The 12,427-nt window shown below is 45.0% G+C and overlaps 1 protein-coding gene across 11 annotated transcripts in view; it reads right to left on the minus strand.

Annotated features, from left to right (window-relative positions):
- The window catches only part of MCF2L (MCF.2 cell line derived transforming sequence like), a 334,795-nt gene that overhangs the window by 143,511 nt on the left and 178,857 nt on the right, over positions 1-12,427 (minus strand). The window contains exon 1 of one of the 11 annotated variants that reach the window (XM_037799622.1): positions 12,105-12,126. The exons of the other annotated variants lie outside the window; for them this stretch is intronic. The gene's annotated coding sequence lies outside the window, so the exon portion shown is untranslated. Of the gene's footprint in view, positions 1-12,104; positions 12,127-12,427 lie in introns of those variants that run through there. 11 annotated transcript variants of the gene reach the window in all.

Below are 12,427 nucleotides of genomic sequence, written 5' to 3' on the forward strand. Positions count from 1 at the left end.
CCTCCATTCAGAAGATGCCGCTTCTACCCTATAAAATCAGATCCCAGCCTCTAACACCCTGGCCATAGACCACTCCCCAATCTAACAGGCCATTAATATGAAAGAGAACCCAGCTAGGGAAATACTCAAAAATTAGGCTTAAGTTCTCAAAGCTGGAAAAAAACATGGAGAAATCTAAATATATTCACAGATTTTACAAGAAGAAAAAAAAAATAAGCTTACAGGTTGTTGACTCAAAGTCAGAGCCTGTTAAAGCATTCTGCTGGGTTAACTTTCCTTTTAAGAGATCAATGTATTAAGGTTTTCTCTGTCGGGACAAGTCCTACACTGGATTTTAACTTCCTCAGTAACTATTAACATCAGAGTTAAACACTGACACCAATGGCAAAACATGTTTTTGGGTAAACATGAAATAGCAACACAGAAAGTCTCACCTTTGCGCGTCTAACTTCTTCCATCTTTATATTGATTGAGGGAGATAAGACCAAGTAAAGACTTAGTTCTGGGGAGCAGGGGAGCAGGGTGGTCAAAGGAACAGACTGGCCAAGATGCAGAGCCTGAAGCAAGAAGGTTCATGCAACCACTGGAGTTTGACTTTGGTTTTGCTTTGGGTTTTAAGGAAAGGACATTTTAATTCAACCAGGGGGACTACAAGTTCAAACTGTTTTCACAAAACACGAAGACATAATTTGCCTTTTCCTCATTCTTTCATGAGTGTATAGTGGAATTTTCCAACGATCACATAAATTATGATACTGCAACAAATGGAACGCAGAGCAGACTTGAGAATCCAACTGCCTTCTATTATGTCAGATATTAAAAAGATGCACCAAAATGTAAAACAATGCCACTTCTCACAAATTTTTTGTTGTTGTTGTTCTGGATAATAGTGATTTTTCACAAGAAATGCTACATGTGTTCACATAATGGATTTATTATTATTATATAAATTAATATTTTTAAATTTTTCAGTTTTAATTTTGAATATGGTAAATGTTCTGAAACAAACGCTCTTTGCGATCCTTGGTAACTTTTAAGAGTTAAAGGGTCTCGAGGAGAAAATGTTTAAGAACCATTGTCTTAAAGCAACATAGGAAAGCAAGAGTGCTACCCTGCTTACAGTTATAAATAAAAACCCAGAATTTGTAGATGAGGGAGGTAGGCTCTTCCGCAGTTTGGAAGATCCCTGCCTCAGCTGTACCTTCTCCTGCTTTTGAACCCTCTGCCGCTTCTTCTCCAGCTGAGTCCAGGCTGCCCAGCTCCGCTGCCCCTTGCAGTTACCCATCTCTGCCACACACCCTGCAGGCCACAGGCACTTCACCACGAAACCGGGCCGACCTTACCAGCGTTTAGGATGCCCACAGTGCAAGGCAGCGGCGCCCCTACACCACACCTCTCAGAGGATGTCCGCTGGTGGGGGACACGGCTGTGCAGGGTTTCCACTGCCCAAGGGCCCAGCTGAGTGGGAAAGTGGGGTGACAGTCAGCCCATGCTCTGCTCACAACGAGCACATGGTGTTGGCTCTGAGGGTCTTTCTAACATCTAAAAATCACCCCTGAGCCCCAGGGAGGAGTGGCCAGGCCCTTGCTAAGCTACATAGACCCACGAGCCTCTTCTCCTGGCTGCCACCCTGACACCTCGTGCTCATTTCTCTGGCTGAGGACACCTGGTCTGGGGTCTCCACCTCCACACCCCTAAATGGGCTCACCACTGAGCTGCCCACCCTGTACAACTAGACAGGACGCGTTAGCTGCTGAACCCCCACACCCCTGGGGAGGAAGACCTTCTGGGTTTAAGTAACGACTGCTCTGGTCCTTTGTGGGGAAGGAAAGGAACAGAAAACAACATTATTTCACAATGGGCAATGTTCTCCTTTGGTGCCTTCCTACTTCCCTTTTGATCACGCCCTCATCCCACACCCTGCAGCCTCCAGCATGATCGGTGGTTATTCAGACCCACAGTGAGTGGAGTGGAGAGACCAGGGCCTGAGATGGGTCTGGGCGGCAGCCTGCCTGGTGTAGTTTTCTTCTCCCCTCGAGCACTGGTCATCATTAGCCCCATGTGCCCGGGGAAGGGGCCCCGCTCCCCCAGCACGGCCACAACAATGCCCATTCCCTGCTGAGTTTTATGTGATTGCACCACTATGCCCTTCATTTATGTTCACTCTTCAGTGCTGACTGCTCACAACGCCTGCAGTCCATTCAAGTTTAAACAGAGGGAATAATTTAATGGGGCAGTTACATTTTTAAATTTCTGCATTTAAAAATTGAATAAGCCAGCAAGCTGTGTTAAAGACAATAGATCAAGAAACTGACACTGCTGTTATAGCAGGAAGCAAAGCAGAAACAAAAAATGAGACTAGATTTAATAGTGTATGTGAAACTGCTTGGCAAAAGCATGCACGCATCATAGCAAAGCTTCTATTCTTTTCCCTGAGCGCACCAGACCTTTGGAAACGGGTGGTCCTCTACCTGGCTGGAGGCGTGGACGTCCAGCTCCCACTCCTCTCCTTAGCAGCTCAGTTCCCCAAGTCTGAGCAAAACCCCCCTCCAGCTTCCCCTCCTTAACCAGCCCCACTTTTTGCCCCAAATTGGGTAGAAATCATGGAGCTGCTAGGGAAGAGAAAGAACTTCCCCTCTCCATCCCACGGTAGAAAACAATCATAGGAGTAAACATCTGATGAATGACCATGAGGCAAGCTCTTGCTCTAAGCACTTTTATTAACTCATTTAATCCTTATAACAACACTGTAAGGTGTGAAGCCTCATCATTCCCATTTCAAAAATGGCAAGAGGCAGAGTCAGGACTTGAACCCAGGGCTCTCACTCGTAACCTCTGCACTGCAGCCGTCCCCAGCCACTGAGCCCTCCGTGTAGGCTGAGCAGTAAGGTACCACAGAAGAACAAATGCACACAAAGAGACTGAAAAGAACACACAAATTTTCTGTTCCTTTTCATGGTTTCCAAGCTGCTCAGTGAGGCTCCCCAGCAGTTAGGAGAGAGGAGGGATTTGCAAGGAAGAACGACTGGGATCCAGAAATAGTCACGTTTCAAGGCATTGCCTGGTGTTGGCACTCAATGCTGCAGCAAGCCAATGGAAGCCAGCGGTGGCAGTCACGGGGCTGCGTGGGCCTTATTATTTTTACTATACTGCCCCCATTTATTAAATTCTGTTCACTGTGTGGGTTATCGTGAATGTAGCCTTCAGCTGGGTTGTTTGCTTCCTGAGCTTACGGTTTCTGTTTTTGTTTTAAGGCTGATCTCTGTAAAGTCCCACAGAGGCAGTCAGGGAAATGGGTACACACATGGAATCCAAGCAAGAATTTTAAGTGGATGTTTTGTGCTTGTCCTCGAGATGGTCATTCACTGTGCAAATGTTTGTTGAACAGCTGCTCTCTGTAAGATGCTGTACTGGGCACTGCAGGAGATACAGAGGGAAACCACACCGAGACTGAACCTGGCTCTACCTTTTCTTAGCTGCACAACCTTGGGCGTGTTGCTTTACTGTCTGGTCCTGTCTCCCCCTCTGTAAATTGGGGATAAGACTTCCAACTTTGTGGGATTGTGGCTGCTACTACATGAGATAAAGAATGCAAGCTGCCTGACACGCTGGCTTGGCAACACAAGGCAACTTTATTATTGTTATCAACAACAGATAACAATTTATGTTAGGGAAGCTAGCAGGCACCATGAGTGCTCCACCAGGACCATACTGAAAACACAGAGTGACAGCTGCAGGGTGAGTAACAGCAGAGTCCTCCTGGAGGAAGTGGTATCTAAAGTAGAGGCAGGCTTTTCAACAGGTAGGAGATGGAGGTGAAGAGAATTATGTAAGAGTGAACCTTACTGAGCATTATGTTCAGGGCAATGTGCCAAGCCCTTCCCATGCATCACCTGATTAAATCCTCCAGGCCACCCTGATGAAATGGATACTGCAGCTTAACTTGCCCAAGGTCACCCTGGAATTAAGTGGCAGAACTGGGCCTAGAAGAACCCAGATCTGGGTGATGCCAGAGGTGAACTCTTAGCCACCAAACAGGACCGGTGGGAGGAAGAGATGGGTGATGAGTCCAGTCCACCTGGAGCACATTCAAAAATGTTTAAAAGAGGAAAAGGACATTTGTCCTAACTAATCCTTTTCATCTTATAAAAGAACTTTTAAAAAATTACATCACTTACACTACAGTGACTTCGACGTCAAAGCCAAATTCCTCAGCCAAGAGTCTACAGTTTATCTCCATGGGACCTGCTCCACCCAGGGCCCAGGTACAGACCCCCCTACCTCTAACCAGGGCCTAGGGACAGACCCCACCCCCACCTTGCCAGGTGGCTCTCCCAGCCCACTCACCTCACTGGGTATCAGTGACTGATGTCCTTTTTAATTCTTAAGAAAGAACCTGCACATGTAGAACGAGTTCTTTTAAGGTCAATAAGTCTCTACAGGAAACTAATTATCAGAATAATGAGGAAGGTGGCACCACACCTGGCACACAGCAGAAGCTCAACCCTGTGCTGAACTGTGACACTCGCTGCGGTTTCTTCTAAACTCATCCCACTGGGATGTGAGATGAAAAGAAAACCCAGCACATGTGCTCACGGCTAATAAAAATCTGGTGTCCAAGGGGATAATAGGGCTTGGAAGAAATGATCATCTTGATTCAGTCTTGTTTTTCAGAGAGGAGCTTGCATTTTCTGAGTTTCCTTAATGAGCAAACCGCAGAAGGAAAAGGAGCAGGTGTGCAAAGGTGAGCTACGGAGTAGGTGAACGAACATAAGGGGGCAAGAGGGCTCTCAAAACTGCTCCCGATCCGTGAACATTCTGGAGTCGTCCATGATTTTCCAAAACCAACAGGACAACCCAGGCTCAGAAAAGCTTTCTGTAACACAAAAGCACCATCCTGCCCCAAACTGCAAAGGTGGAAGAAAAGAATCTTTTAAAGTTGGAAAGATGCTTATATCCCTGAAATTTCCTGAACTGGGGCAGAGTTAACTCCCTCCCATCAAAAGAGACCATGGATTCTCAGAGACGCAGACTCAGCCCAGCGCTCTGCCCCCTTGGCACCAATGCAGTGCTAAAGGCAGACAAAAGAGAAGCAGGCTGGGGATGGCAAGGGGGGAGAAAACCAGCTGATATTTATTTGCAATCTACCAAGAACCAGGCACTTCCTAAATCCTACATCATTTAATCCTCAGGTTCAGAAACTTTAAGCCGTTCCGCCCCCGCCCCCTTGCCCTCCCCTCTGGATGGTGGAGCTGGGATTCTGGCCCTATGACGCTGGGGCTGATGTGGTTTCAGGACTGGTTTCAGGACTGGCACTAGGGCTTGTGAATCTGCAAGAGTTTCACCCTCTCACTTGCCAAACAGGAAGAACCGCACTTGCTGCACCTATTCGCAAGATGGTTGCGAGCATCGCTGTGGGAATGGAAAGGATTCCATGTATGAGGGAATCTGCATCAAAAGGTGCTGGCCAGTGCTCTATAACCCGGAAACCACAATCCCTCGTGGAGCTGGAATCCTGCCTCTCTGCTGTGGCAAAGTAATCACGTGGGCAGCATCCTGGGGCTTTGGGGCTGGCCAGGAAAGCTTTAGATTTTAGACACTGAAGGGCCTTTGGAGCCTGAAGAGAAATGCAAGGAGGCCTGAATCAGTCAAGGTTTTCCAGAGAAACAGAACCAAGAGGGTGTGTGTGTGTGTGTGTGTGTGTGTGTGTGTGTGTGAGAGAGAGAGAGAGAGAGAGAGAGAGAGAGAGAAATAGAGAGAGAGAGAGAGAGAGAGAGAGAGAGAGAGAGAGAGAGAGCTCTCTGTAGGAAAAGCCAGAGGCTGGGAATTCCAGTAAGAGTGATGTTGAAGTCTTGAGCCTGAATTCTTTGGGTTGAAAACTTGGAAACTCAGGAAGGAATGGAGGATGTAGGTTGAGGCAGAATTCCTTCTGATCCCTTAAGACCTCCAACTGATTGGATGAAGTCCACCAGCATTATAGGGGGCAATCTCCTTTACTTAAAGTCAACTGATTATAGATTATTTTTATTTTATTATTTTATTTATTTTTTATTACCTTAATTTATTTTTATTTATTTTTTATTTTATATATTTTTTCTATTGTATTTATTTTTATTAATTAATTATTTATTTATTTACTTATTACTTTACTATTTTTATTATTATTATTATATATAGATTATTCCTATAGAATATCTCCATGGGACAACTAGGCCAGAGTTCGACCATAACCTAGCCAGGCTGACATACAAAATTACCCATCGCATAGGCCCCTCTTGCTACAAGGGAGAGCTTCTTTTGAGCCTGTCTCTCCAGTGCTCTGGCGGGAGCAGGGCAGCCCTGCAAGAAAGCTGCCACGTGGCACGTCTTCCCGGGAATGCTGACACCAGTCTACCGCTGAATCCCTCTGGGAGCCCACTGCAGTTTCAGAACAGATCGTCACTTCCTCCCGAGAACCCTTTCTGCCAGCCAGTACTGCTCAGAGCCACACACTCTTCTATGGTTGTTAGTTCAGTGTTTCTGATGACCTCAACTCAAACTTCACCCAAGGGAGGGAAAAAAAATTAAAGAAGGACTGACAATAACAAGGAATTTAATTTTAACTTTTCAGCTTGAAATTCCTATTTTAAGAAAGCCGTATTTATGCTGAGCGCAGTGGTAGAGGTGCCACTGCTTACAGGGCAAAATGTGCACACACCTGGATTTTGGAATTAAAGTGATAGGCCTGAGAATGTTTTCAGATACAAAAGCAGATTGAAAATTCACGCAATATGCAGCTTGAAAGCAGGACAGGAAAGATGTCCTCAGACCATTTGGGCTCTCAGTTCTCTGTTTCCTCATTTGTACAATGGGAAAGATAACAGGTACCCACCAAGGTGTCAGGCACACAGCAAGAGCTCAATAAACGGTGGTCACGGCCATAGCTGGCTCTTCTACAAAATGATACGCTCATTGATGAAAAAATGAATGAGATTGAGGGGACCTGAATGTGTACATATTGATCAAAACTAAAAATAAAGTTCAAGGTAACTTCTAAAGGGAGGGTTAAAAAGAGTATCACGGGCATGCTTTGGCAAAACATATATCTTTAGGAGAATTTTTTTTTTGTAGCAGCAGATCAGAAATCTGATGACAGCATAATTAACACCAGATCTACTTTAATGTACAAATATCAGGGGAAATGGAGGCAACTGTAAAAGCAAAGAAGTATATGATTTATTTTTAGAGTTATAATATTATACTCTGCCACAAAGTACCGCAGGGAAGACAAGTGAGCTTAAAAGTAGAGATGAGAGGCCTCCTTCATTCAAGAGGTAACAAACATTTGGGGCTCTGCCTTGTACCAGACTCTGTGTTAGGTGCTGGAGACCTGGGAGACAGCCAGGGAGCCGTGGTCCCTGCTCACGCAGAGCTCGCGGCCCGGTGGGGACCAAAGACAAATAATAAGACACATAAATACAGAGCTCAGGGCTCTGGCACATGGCAGGGTCTTGCTTGGATTTGGTCCTCACAGGAGGTTCCTCAAAAGAAGGCAAACAGGGAGACCTGAAGGATGACTGCAATCAGGCAGGGGAAGGAGGAAGGTGGGTTGGGGGTGCAATGCCAGGCACAGGGGGGTGGCAATGTGAGATGCAGCTAGGCTGTGACAGGGGCCAGGCCATGGAGGCCTGTGGCCACATCGGGGGTTCTGAATCTATGCCACATGTTATGATGTGCAACTGGAGATCCCTGAAGAGCCCGAGTGCCGAGAGCAGGCTGGAACAGGGCAAAATAGTGGGCCCAGAGAGACATGCTGGCTGCCTGCCAAGCCCAGGTAGGGAGCAGGGGCGATGGAGAGACATGGACAGATGAGTCAGGTAACTCAGAGATGAAGTTAATATGACTCGGAGGGTCTTGGGCTTGGGTTGTGTTGACATAATCAGTCTCCAGCCTCGCTGGATATCAAAGTTGAGGACTCATACCAGGACTATCAGAGCCAGGTATCGGTACACTGTAGAAATCTTATTATTAGCAATAGTTCTTAATGAGCTATGAATTTTCGACTAGGTCTCAGGCACTGTGCTGGATCTTTTACGTGAATTATCTCATTCGCTCCTCAACAACCCCACAAGCCAGGTGTCGGCATCACACTCATTTTTGGCTGAGCCAACAGAGGCTCACGGAAGATAAGCATTATGCCTAAGGTTGTAGAATTAAAGCAGGGTAGAACCAGGCTTTGGTCCCACTCTCTGACACCAGAGCTTACGCTCTTTACATCTCCTATGAAGAAAACCCTTACAGCACCGATGAGTTGTGGAAATTTGGCTGGAACAAATCCAGTGGGCCAGATTTACTGGTGCATAAACTAGTCTGAGAATGAAGCTAAACATCTGTTTATTCTTCTAGTCACCCAAGATGTCATTTAGCATATGATGATTGCAATTGCCTAAACATGAACTGAGGACCTGAAAGAATTAACTCTTATTCGCAGATGTTCTCTCTCTTTCCTAGGCTCCATATGCCTGAAAGAAGCTGGCGTGCTTGGTGAAATTTGGCCATGTAAATATACAGGCCCACTGCAAATTCAAGTTCACAGGTCACCAGAGAAAATAACAGACCTTATAAACAGAAATATGAACCTTGCAGTTACTTGTCAGTGCAGCCCACAGATCTTCGGCACAAGTGGAGTTGTTTTTGTACAAGGCCTCAGTCTGACAGCCTCCTGTGGGGCTCTTTTCTTCTCTCAGCACCTCCTCTTGGCACCCAATTAGGAAGAACCTGTCTATTGCATTGTTTGTTTGTTTCTTTCTCAGCAACAGTGGACAGGAATCCTTCCGTGCATCTCACCGCCAAGCCAGTGCACCTGGGCGAGATTGTAAGGAAATATGGCGCACAGCTAGGAAAACCACACTTGAGTGTGCTCCAGAGCGGGAGATGACAAGTCTCCTGGAAAAAAAGATGGACGCAAACAGGGGTCTCCTCCTGGGGCACATCCAAGGATGTCTCACTCTGTGTCCTTTTGAAAACCACACTGGCCTGAGCTTCCATAGGGACGAAAAGTGAAATTGCCAAGCTGAAACAAAAATGGGTGCAGAAAAAGAATCCAAATAAAATTTCCAACTTGTGCACGAGGATGGGAGGAAGAAGAAAGCAGAGAAGAACACGGATGCTGTTTTAAATCTACCAGACCACCGCTGGCTCTGCCCCTGCACACACATTCTTCAAAGTTAAGCCAACCTGACTTTTCTCTCTTCGAAAGCTTTTACTTTCAAGTTGTAGTTAAAACAATTAATATGAGAACACAATGTGGGACATTTTCCTTAGGACAAAAAAATAATTATTTGGACAGAAGATAACACTAGTTGATTGACAACTGGATTATCTTGAGTGCACACAATTTTTCCTCAAATTCTTATTTGTGTATCGAGCCCCTGTGATGTTGGAGCCCCAAAGAGCTACATGTAGCATGGTCTTTCTTCTAGGTAACTTCCAGGGTCTCATTTTCAGAGTCCCTATGCATCTGACCTCCAAATCTCTGCAGTTTAATGTTGTGAACATCCTATCTCAGTCGACTTTTAACTGCTATAGTTCAAACATCACAAACACCTCCAAAATAAGCACACCACTGTTTGGAAATAAAGAAGATTTTTCTGATGGCTTTTTTTTTCTCTTATGCATTCTAAAATAATCACTTGCCAACATTAAAAATAAAATGTATAACTCAGTTAAAGATCAGGGAAAACGATGCAAATAACTTTTATAGACTCCATTCCTTTCCCTGCTCATGAAGCGACAGAAAGCCTGCACGAGCAGGCACTCTGCATGTATCTTCTGTTCAGATCTGTTTTCAGAAAGACACTTAATGGAACATGCAACATGAAAAAGGGGAGCACTGTGCCATCCCCCAGTCATTCAGACAACAGATACTGAGCCTCCTTCCAGAAATTCCATAAGCCTTCCAAAATTCTTTCCTAAATTGTAGACATGTCCATTTATTCCCACTTTATAAATATCAAGAATTCTATAAACTAAACAAAACACAAGGTTACATTAACCTTCACCAAAAACATGGCCCCCAAAAAACAAAAGCAATAACATACAGTATGGAAAAGGCGAGGGCATTCTAAGCCAAGGGGAGTGGGACTGATGGCTGGGTCGGCAGCCGGGGAACGGCCAGGTGAGCCCGTGGGAGCGGAGTGTGCCATCGGCTCACCGGCTGTGCGGCACTTTGAGGGCCCCTTCTTCAACCTGGATCCTGGCCTTGGAATGTCCTCCAGCAGGGGAGGAGCTGGTCCACCCCAGCCTCTAGTTCACCAACAGAGAGAGGGTGAAGCCACCGAGACAATGCAAGCTGGGACTATACCACAGAAGGAAAGTGGAAGCCTAAGGAATTAGCTGGATAACGTAGGCCAAACAAAACAACACAACCCTGTGTGTGTCTGTCTGTCTGTGCGTGTGCATGAGAAAGAGAAGGAGGAGGGGAAAGAGATGGTGGGGAGCAGAAGGGAGGAGGTAGGCACGGCAGGAGGGGAGATGGGGCGGGCAGAGTTGATGGACTGGCAGGGTGGTGGTAGTTATGCACACCTACTGACCTCATTAAGTTAGTGAGACACAACCAACAAGGGTCGGCTGACACTGGGCTGAAGAGTGTGGCAACCAAACTTGTCATCTTTAACACAGCACATTGTCCTAGGCCACCTGGCTTGGAACCATGAATATATAAATAGGGATGACAGCCCATGTGGTGTCTTCTCAAACAACTCAAATGACTCCTGTCTCTTCATTTAATCTGCTCTGGGCTTCTATCTCAGCCCCAGTGCTTGCCTTTGGGTAAAGACACAAATTTCTCCCAGTCTGGCTTCCTCATCTGTGCAGTTTGGGCAGAAGTGCCCACCTTGTACTTTGTTGTATGACGAAAAGAGATGCACATGAACTTGATTTGTAAAAAGCAAGGGACTAATAAATGCTACATATTCAACTACACAAACCTCTGAATACTAAAATGCCCCACCCTATGAAAGTATTCTACAGTATCATTTAAAGATTTACTATCATATGTACTAACAAATCTGTTTCTTCATAAACCTAACAAAAGAACTTTTTGTTTTTGGTAGGAAAACAGTAATTTGTTTCTAGAGATGTGGGGAAACACCCTCAATTCCTTAAATACAACAATTTCCTTGAGGACATTTACGTGACAGCCCATTTATCTTAAAAAGTAAAGCACATGTTAGAAAAACTCTAAGAATGTTTTGGGGAAAATTATAAGAATTAAAACTATTATTTGGTTAAGAAAACAAATAAACATCTAAAATAACTACCTGCTATCACACTGAAGAAGCCTCTCCTCATTCGACTACAATGAATGCATGCAGCCATAGCACGCCCCCAAAATATCCGACAGTCTTCAAAGAAAGCACTACATGCTTTTGAAATGTGAAATATTCCAGATAACAGTTAAGTCTTTTTTTTTATTTGCTGTTTCTTATGCATTCATCTTTTAATAGTTAAGTTCTGAGAAAGCATTCTTTTCAGGGATCCTTTTGTAGATATGTGTATAGCATTTATATTTTGATAAAGACTTCAGATATGAAATCAAACACTTTTCCTTATATTTATAAGTGTTTACATGCAGCATTTAAATCTCAGTACCTACCTAGACTTTTATTGTGGCCATGTGACCATTCACAATCCTCTGAATCTTATCTGTTAGGCAAATTCATCTAAACAGTCACTCATTCTAGGCTCAATCTCTTCGTTTTAAAGGTGGAACCTTAGAAGTTTGATGCCACTAATAGCAGTGGTTTGATGGATTCATCAAAATTCATAAAAATATTTATTTCAAGAATTATTAGTCAATACTTGGCAAATGTAATGATGACAAATTGCCTCAAAACGAGTGCGCTTCCATTCTTAGAAAGACCCAAATGAAACACACACTGCTTCCTATGCTTAAGTGCCCTTTATTTCCTTTCTTCCAACCCATCAGTCTGATGTCCCTTTCTCTAACGCTCCTGCTCTCGAATTCCAAACAGCCCCACTCACAACAAGGCCAACACTGATCTCAGCAACCTCTACCCCAAGACCAAGACAGGAAGGACTCTTACAAATAGGAAAAGACCTACCCGGTGCGTAGGCCAGCTTACCCAGCTACAGGACTCCCGGCGCAGACGTGAGGTCTTGAATCACACCCGGCAAGTGTGGTTCCTTACGGAGCTGGCTCCCAGCGGTCACGCCCAGCGACCGAAGCCGCAGTGTGCACTGGCCAGCTGTGGGGGAAATCTGGGACCATTCTTGCCGGCTGGCCTGGGTGTCATTAACGATGAACTTACAGTCTTTTCACCAATAATAGTCCCATTGCTTCTTTTATTTGCCCACAAAGCACGTCTGTTAAAAATCTTAAACATAGGCGCTGCAGTGAAAGAATTTATTCTCAGCTTTTCAAGAT

This window comes from Choloepus didactylus, chromosome 12, assembly GCF_015220235.1.
Source record: "Choloepus didactylus isolate mChoDid1 chromosome 12, mChoDid1.pri, whole genome shotgun sequence".
In the NCBI taxonomy this organism is placed as follows: domain Eukaryota; kingdom Metazoa; phylum Chordata; class Mammalia; order Pilosa; family Megalonychidae; genus Choloepus; species Choloepus didactylus.